This window comes from Xenopus tropicalis, chromosome 3, assembly GCF_000004195.4.
Source record: "Xenopus tropicalis strain Nigerian chromosome 3, UCB_Xtro_10.0, whole genome shotgun sequence".
NCBI classification, from domain to species: Eukaryota; Metazoa; Chordata; class Amphibia; order Anura; family Pipidae; genus Xenopus; species Xenopus tropicalis.
The window spans coordinates 151,943,075-151,952,234 of record NC_030679.2 but is presented as its reverse complement, the minus strand read 5'-3'; the positions used below and the strand labels follow the sequence as shown (position 1 = coordinate 151,952,234).

The 9,160-nt window shown below is 54.1% G+C and overlaps 1 protein-coding gene across 1 annotated transcript in view; it reads left to right on the top strand.

Annotated features, from left to right (window-relative positions):
* The first annotated feature begins 4,240 nt into the window (after positions 1-4,240).
* LOC116409853 (cornifelin homolog) overlaps positions 4,241-9,160 on the top strand; it is a 24,544-nt gene continuing 19,624 nt past the window's right edge. Inside the window, exon 1 of the mRNA XM_031899621.1 lies at positions 4,241-4,336. The gene's annotated coding sequence lies outside the window, so the exon portion shown is untranslated. The remainder of the gene's footprint in view (positions 4,337-9,160) is intronic.

Here is a 9,160-nt window from a genome sequence, read left to right as displayed (position 1 = left end):
AGAAATAGTACCCCCTGTGTTACACTGCCTTTTGGGGGGACTGGGGGAAATAGTGCCCCCTGTGTTACACTGCTTTTGGGGGGACTGGGGGAAATAGTGCCCCCTGTGTTACACTGCCTTTTGGGGGGACAGGGAGAAATAGTGCACCCCTGTGTTACACTGCCTTTTGGGGGGACTGGGGGAAATAGTGCCCCCCTGTGTAACACTGCCTTTTGGGGGGACAGGGAGAAATAGTGCCCCCCTGTGTTACACTGCCTTTTGGGGGGACAGGGAGAAATAGTGCCCCCCTGTGTTACACTGCCTTTTGGGGGGACTGGGGGAAATAGTGCCCCCCTGTGTTACACTGCCTTTTGGGGGGACTGGGGGAAATAGTGCCCCCCTGTGTTACACTGCCTTTTGGGGGGACAGGGAGAAATAGTGCCCCCTGTGTTACACTGCCTTTTGGGGGGACAGGGAGAAATAGTGCCCCCCTGTGTTACACTGCCTTTTGGGGGGACTGGGGGAAATAGTGCCCCCCTGTGTTACACTGCCTTTTGGGGGGACTGGGGGAAATAGTGCCCCCCTGTGTTACACTGCCTTTTGGGGGGACAGGGAGAAATAGTGCCCCCCTGTGTTACACTGCCTTTTGGGGGGACAGGGAGAAATAGTGCCCCCCTGTGTTACACTGCCTTTTTGGGGGGACAGGGAGAAATAGTGCCCCCCTGTGTTACACTGCCTTTGGGGGGACTGGGGGGAAATAGTGCCCCCCTGTGTTACACTGGCCTTTTGGGGGGACCTGGGGGAAAATAGTGCCCCCCTGTGTTACACTGCCTTTTGGGGGGACTGGGGGAAATAGTGCCCCCCTGTGTTACAACTGCCTTTTGGGGGACTGGGGAAATAGTGGCCCCCTGTGTAACACTGGCCCTTTTGGGGGGACAGGGAGAAATAGTGCCCCCTGTGTAACACTGCCTTTTGGGGGACAGGGAGAAATAGTGCCCCCCTGTGTTAACACTGCCTTTTGGGGGACTGGGGGAAATAGTGCCCCCCTGTGTTACAACTGCCTTTTGGGGGACTGGGGGAAATAGTGCCCCCCTGTGTTACACTGCCTTTTGGGGGGACTGGGGGAAATAGTGCCCCCCTGTGTTACACTGCCTTTTGGGGGACTGGGGGAAATAGTGCCCCCCTGTGTTACACTGCCTTTGGGGGACTGGGGGAAATAGTGCCCCCCTGTGTTACACTGCCTTTTGGGGGGACTGGGGGAAATAGTGCCCCCCTGTGTTACACTGCCTTTTGGGGGGACTGGGGGAAATAGTGCCCCCACTGTGTTACACTGCCTTTTGGGGGACTGGGAGAATAGTACCCCCTGTGTTACACTGCCTTTTGGGGGGACTGGGGGAAATAGTGCCCCCCTGTGTTACACTGCCTTTGGGGGACTGGGGGAAATAGTGCCCCCCTGTGTTACACTGCCTTTTTGGGGGACTGGGGGAAATAGTGCCCCCTGTGTAACACTGCCTTTTGGGGGGACAGGGAGAAATAGTGCCCCCTGTGTTACACTGCCTTTTGGGGGGACAGGGAGAAATAGTGCCCCCCTGTGTTACACTGCCTTTTGGGGGGACAGGGAGAAATAGTGCCCCTCTGTGTTACACTGCCTTTGGGGGGACAGGGAGAAATAGTGCCCCCTGTGTTACACTGCCTTTTGGGGGGACTGGGGGAAATAGTGCCCCCCTGTGTTACACTGCCTTTTGGGGGGACTGGGGAAATAGTGCCCCCCTGTGTTACACTGCCTTTTGGGGGGACAGGGAGAAATAGTGCACCCCTGTGTTACACTGCCTTTTGGGGGGACAGGGAGAAATAGTGCCCCCCTGTGTTACACTGCCTTTTGGGGGGACAGGGAGAAATAGTGCCCCCTGTGTTACACTGCCCTTTTGGGGGACAGGGAGAAATAGTGCCCCCCTGTGTTACACTGCCTTTTGGGGGGACTGGGGGAAATAGTGCCCCCCTGTGTTACACTGCCTTTTGGGGACTGGGGAAAATAGTGCCCCCTGTGTTACACTGCCTTTTGGGGGGACAGGGAGAAATAGTGCACCCCTGTGTTACACTGCCTTTTGGGGGACTGGGGGAAATAGTGCCCCCCTGTGTTAACACTGCCCTTTTGGGGGATGGGGAAATAGTGCCCCCCTGTGTTACACTGCCTTTTGGGGGACTGGGGGAAATAGTGCCCCCCTGTGTTACACTGCCTTTTGGGGGGACAGGGAGAAATAGTGCCCCCCTGTGTTACACTGCCTTTTGGGGGGACAGGGAGAAATAGTGCCCCCCTGTGTTACACTGCCTTTTGGGGGGACTGGGGGAAATAGTGCCCCCCTGTGTTACACTGCCTTTTGGGGGGACTGGGGGAAATAGTGCCCCCCTGTGTTACACTGCCTTTTGGGGTGACTGAGACCCCACGTGACAGGTGAGACCCCACATGAAATGTGAGACCCCCCATGTGACAGGTGAGACCCCCATGGGACAGGTGAGACCCCCATATGACAGGTGAGACCCCCCATATGACAGGTGAGACCCCCATATGACAGGTGAGACCCCCCATGTGACAGGTGAGACCCCCATTGGACAGGTGAGACCCCCATGGGACAGGTTAGATCCCCGTGTGACAGGTGAGACCCCCATATGACAGGTGAGACCCCCATGTGACAGGTGAGACCCCCATATGACAGGTGAGACTCCACATGAAATTTGAGACCCCCATGTGACAGGTGAGACCCCCATTGGACAGGTGAGACCCCCATGTGACAGGTGAGACCCCCATATGACAGGTGAGACCCCCCATGTGGCAGGTTAGACCCCCTTGTGACAGGTGAGACCCCCCATATGACAGGTGAGACCCCCATGTGACAGGTGAGACCCCCCACGGGACAGGTGAGACCCCCATGTGACAAGAGAGACCCCCATGTGACAGGTAAGACCCCCATGTGACAGGTGAGACCCCCATGTGACAGGTGAGACCCCCATGTGACAGGTGAGACCCCCATGTGACAGGTGAGACACCCATGTGACAGGTAAGACCCCCCATGTGACAGGTAAGACCCCCATGTGACAGGTGAGACCCCCATGTGACAGGTGAGACCCCCATGTGACAGGTGAGACCCCCTGTAACAACATCGCTTGGGTCCCTCTTGGATTTTTCCAAAAATTCTTAATATTTCAGACATTTGGGCAGATTTCCCTTCTGTTTCTTATTAATTCCCAGAGAATTCCCTTACATTAAGGAACCCCTTCCTATGCTGATGGTGAGATCCCCTTTCCTCCCCACCCCCAATGTATCACTCATTCCCCCTCTCTTGGTAGGGAATCCCATAACCTGACTGCCCTTACAGTAAGGAACACCTTCCTATGCTGATGGTGAGATCCCCTTTCCTCCCCACCCCCAATGTATCACTCATTCCCCCTCTCTTGGTAGGGAATCCCATAACCTGACTGCCCTTACAGTAAGGAACCCCTTCCTATGCTGATGGTGAGATCCCCTTTCCTCCCCACCCCCAATGTATCACTCATTCCCCCTCTCTTGGTAGGGAATCCCATAACCTGACTGCCCTTACAGTAAGGAACCCCTTCCTATGCTGATGGTGAGATCTCCTTTCCTCCCCACCCCCAATGTATCACTCATTCCCCCTCTCTTGGTAGGGAATCCCATAACCTGACTGCCCTTACAGTAAGGAACCCCTTCCTATGCTGGTGGTGAGATCCCCTTCCCTCCCCACCCCCAATGTATCACTCATTCCCCCTCTCTGGGTAGGGAACCCCATAACCTGACTGCCCTTACAGTAAGGAACCCCTTCCTATGCTGATGGTGAGATCCCCTTCCCCCCCCCCAATGTATCACTCATTCCCCTCTCTGGGTAGGGAACCCCATAACCTGACTGCCCTTACAGTAAGGAACCCCTTCCTATGCTGATGGTGAGATCTCCTTTTCTCCCCACCCCCAATGTATCACTCATTCCCGCTCTCTTGGTAGGGAACCCCATAACCTGACTGCCCTTACAGTAAGGAACCCCTTCCTATGCTGATGGTGAGATCCCCTTTCCCCCAATGAATCACTTACTCCCAATTGTCGATAAATGTTCCCCTCCCTGTGGGGGTTCGGGGGTGCAGTTACAATAAACCCCAGTTCAGACGTTGGATGGGGCACAAGCTGTTTATTTGTGTGGTTGATTTTCCATCCTGTTGTAGTTTCCGTGGTTCTACTCAGAAATATGTGCCCCCCCCAACCCTTCCCCCCCCCCCAGGATATTGTGGGAGAAGATTTCACTTCCTGCCCCGTGGGACTCGCACTCTGAGACTGTCACCCACCTGCACACAGGTAAGTCCCTCGGCTCTGCCCCCCATTAACCCCTTAGTGCCTTGTTCCCCTATAACTGTCTGTATACTGCCCCCCCAAAGTCTCACCTTACCCCCGAGTGCCTTGTTCCCCTATAACTGTCTATATACTGCCCCCCAAAGTCTCACCTTACCCCCGAGTGCCTTGTTCCCCTATAACTGTCTATATACTGCCCCCCAAAGTCTCACCTTACCCCCGAGTGCCTTGTTCCCCTATAACTGTCTATATACTGCCCCCCAAAGTCTCACCTTACCCCGAGTGCCTTGTTCCCCTATAACTGTCTATATACTGCCCCCCAAAGTCTCACCTTACCCCGAGTGCCTTGTTCCCTATAACTGTCTATATACTGCCCCCAAAGTCTCACCTTACCCCCGAGTGCCTTGTTCCCCTATAACTGTCTATATACTGCCCCCCCAAAGTCTCACCTTACCCCGAGTGCCTTGTTCCCCTATAACTGTCTATATACTGCCCCCCCAAAGTCTCACCTACCCCCGGTGGCCTTGTTCCCCTATAACTGTCTATATACTGCCCCCCAAAGTCTCACCTTACCCCCGAGTGCCTTGTTCCCTATAACTGTCTATATACTGCCCCCCCCAAAGTCTCACCTACCCCCGAGTGCCCTTGTTCCCCTATAACTGTCTGTATACTGCCCCCCCAAAGTCTCACCTTACCCCCGAGTGCCTTGTTCCCCTATAACTGTCTGTATACTGCCCCCCCAAAGTCTCACCTTACCCCCGAGTGCCTTGTTCCCCTATAACTGTCTGTATACTGCCCCCAAAGTCTCACCTTACCCCCGAGTGCCTTGTTCCCCTATAACTGTCTGTATACTGCCCGCCCCAAAGTCCCACCTTACCCCCGAGTGCCTTGTTCCCCTATAACTGTCTGTATACTGCCCCCCCCAAAGTCTCACCTTACCCCCGAGTGCCTGTTCCCTATAACTGTCTATATACTGCCCCCCCAAAGTCTCACTTACCCCCGAGTGCCTTGTTCCCCTATAACTGTCTGTTATACTGCCCCCCCCCAAGTCTCACCTTACCCCCGAGTGCCTTGTTCCCCTATAACTGTCTATATACTGCCCCCCCAAAGTTTAACCTTACCCCCGAGTGCCCTTGTTCCCCTATAACTGTCTGTATACTGCCCCCCCAAAGTCTCACCTTACCCCGAGTGCCTTGTTCCCCTATAACTGTCTATATACTGCCCCCCCAAAGTCTCACCTTACCCCCGAGTGCCTTGTTCCCCTATAACTGTCTGTATACTGCCCCCCAAAGTCTCACCTTACCCCCGAGTGCCTTGTTCCCCTATAACTGTCTGTATACTGCCCCCCCAAAGTCTCACCTTACCCCGAGTGCCTTGTTCCCCTATAACTGTCTATATACTGCCCCCCCAAAGTCTCACCTTACCCCCGAGTGCCTTGTTCCCCTATAACTGTCTATATACTGCCCCCCAAAGTCTCACCTTACCCCCGAGTGCCTTGTTCCCCTATAACTGTCTGTATACTGCCCCCCCCAAAGTCTCACCTTACCCCCGAATGCCTTGTTCCCCTATAACTGTCTGTATACTGCCCCCCCAAGTCTCACCTTACCCCGAGTGCCTTGTTCCCCTATAACTGTCTGTATACTGCCCCCCCCAAAGTCTCACCTTACCCCCGAGTGCCTTTCCCCTATAACTGTCTATATACTGCCCCCCAAAGTCTCACCTTACCCCGAGTGCCTTGTTCCCCTATAACTGTCTGTATACTGCCCCCCCCAAAGTCTCACCTTACCCCCGAATGCCTTGTTCCCCTATAACTGTCTATATACTGCCCCCCCAAAGTCTCACCTTACCCCCGAGTGCCTTGTTCCCCTATAACTGTCTGTATACTGCCCCCCCAAAGTCTCACCTTACCCCCGAATGCCTTGTTCCCCTATAACTGTCTATATACTGCCCCCCAAAGTCTCACCTTACCCGAGTGCCTTGTTCCCTATAACTGTCTATATACTGCCCCCCCAAAGTCTCACCTTACCCCCGATGCCTTGTTCCCTATAACTGTCTGTATACTGCCCCCCCAAAGTCCCACCTTACCCCCGAGTGCCTTGTTCCCTATAACTGTCTGTATACTGCCCCCCCCCAAAGTCTCACCTTACCCCCGAGTGCCTTGTTCCCCTATAACTGTCTATATACTGCCCCCCAAAGTCTCACCTTACCCCGAGTGCCTTGTTCCCCTATAACTGTCTGTATACTGCCCCCCCAAAGTCTCACCTTACCCCCGAATGCCTTGTTCCCCTATAACTGTCTGTATACTGCCCCCCCAAGTCTCACCTTACCCCGAGTGCCTTGTTCCCCTATAACGTCTGTATACTGCCCCCCAAAGTCTCACCTTACCCCGAGTGCCTTGTTCCCCTATAACTGTCTGTATACTGCCCCCCAAAGTCTCACCTTACCCCGAATGCCTTGTTCCCCTATAACTGTCTGTATACTGCCCCCCCAAGTCTCACCTTACCCCGAGTGCCTTGTTCCCCTATAACTGTCTGTATACTGCCCCCCAAAGTCTCACCTTACCCCGAGTGCCTTGTTCCCCTATAACTGTCTGTATACTGCCCCCAAAGTCTCACCTTACCCCGAGTGCCTTGTTTCCCCTATAACTGTCTGTATACTGCCCCCCAAAGTCTCACCTTCCCGAGTGCCTTGTTCCCCTATAACTGTCTATATACTGCCCCCCCCAAAGTCTCACCTTACCCCGAGTGCCTTGTTCCCCTATAACTGTCTGTATACTGCCCCCCCAAAGTCTCACCTTACCCCCGAGTGCCTTGTTCCCCTATAACTGTCTGTATACTGCCCCCCAAAGTCTCACCTTACCCCGAGTGCCTTGTTCCCCTATAACTGTCTATATACTGCCCCCCCCAAGTCTCACCTTACCCCCGAGTGCCTTGTTCCCCTATAACTGTCTGTATACTGCCCCCCCAAGTCTCACCTTACCCCCGAGTGCCTTGTTCCCCTATAACTGTCTATATACTGCCCCCCCCAAGTCTCACCTTTACCCCGAGTGCCTTGTTCCCCTATAACTGTCTGTATACTGCCCCCCAAAGTCTCACCTTACCCCCGAGTGCCTTGTTCCCCTATAACTGTCTATATACTGCCCCCCAAGTCTCACCTTACCCCGAGTGCCTTGTCCCCTATAACTGTCTGTATACTGCCCCCCCAAAGTCTCACCTTACCCCGAGTGCTTGTTCCCTAAACTGTCTGTATACTGCCCCCCCAAGTCTCACCTTACCCCCGAGTGCCTTGTTCCCCTATAACTGTCTATATACTGCCCCCCCCAAGTCTCACCTTACCCCCGAGTGCCTTGTTCCCTATAACTGTCTGTATACTGCCCCCCAAGTCTCACCTTACCCCCGAGTGCCTTGTTCCCCTATAAACTGTCTATATACTGCCCCCCAAAGTCTCACCTTACCCCCGAGTGCCTTGTTCCCCTATAACTGTCTGTATACTGCCCCCCCAAGTCTCACCTTACCCCCGAGTGCCTTGTTCCCCTATAACTGTCTGTATACTGCCCCCCAAAGTCTCACCTTACCCCGAGTGCCTTGTTCCCCTATAACTGTCTGTATACTGCCCCCCAAAGTCTCACCTTACCCCGAGTGCCTTGTTCCCCTATAACTGTCTGTATACTGCCCCCCAAGTCTCACCTTACCCCCGAGTGCCTTGTTCCCCTATAACTGTCTATATACTGCCCCCCCAAAGTCTCACCTTACCCCGAGTGCCTTGTTCCCCTATAACTGTCTATATACTGCCCCCCCAAAGTCTCACCTTACCCCGAGTGCCTTGTTCCCCTATAACTGTCTGTATACTGCCCCCCAAAGTCTCACCTTACCCCGAGTGCCTTGTTCCTATAACTGTCTATATACTGCCCCCCCAAGTCTCACCTTACCCCGAGTGCCTTGTTCCCCTATAACTGTCTATATACTGCCCCCCCAAGTCTCACCTTACCCCCGAGTGCCTTGTTCCCCTATAACTGTCTGTATACTGCCCCCCAAAGTCTCACCTTACCCGAGTGCCTTGTTCCCCTATAACTGTCTATATACTGCCCCCCCCAAGTCTCACCTTACCCCCGAGTGCCTTGTTCCCCTATAACTGTCTGTATACTGCCCCCCAAAAGTCTCACCTTACCCCGAGTGCCTTGTTCCCCTATAACTGTCTATATACTGCCCCCCCAAAGTCTCACTTACCCCGAGTGCCTTGTTCCCCTATAACTGTCTATATACTGCCCCCCCAAAGTCTCACCTTACCCCCGAGTGCCTTGTTCCCCTATAACTGTCTATATACTGCCCCCCAAAGTCTCACCTTACCCCGAGTGCCTTGTTCCCCTATAACTGTCTGTATACTGCCCCCCCCAAGTCTCACCTTACCCCCGAGTGCCTTGTTCCCCTATAACTGTCTATATACTGCCCCCAAAGTCTCACCTTACCCCCGAGTGCCTTGTTCCCCTATAACTGTCTATATACTGCCCCCCCAAAGTCTCACCTTACCCCCGAGTGCCTTGTTCCCCTATAACTGTCTGTAACTGCCCCCCCCAAAGTCTCACCTTACCCCCGAGTGCCTTGTTTCCCTATAACTGTCTATATACTGCCCCCCCAAAGTCTCACCTTAACCCCCGAGTGCCTTGTTCCCCTATAACTGTCTGTATACTGCCCCCAAAGTCTCACCTTACCCCCGAGTGCCTTGTTCCCCTATAACTGTCTATATACTGCCCCCCAAAGTCTCACCTTACCCCCGAGTGCCTTGTTCCCCTATAACTGTCTATATACTGCCCCCCCCAAAGTCTCACCTTAC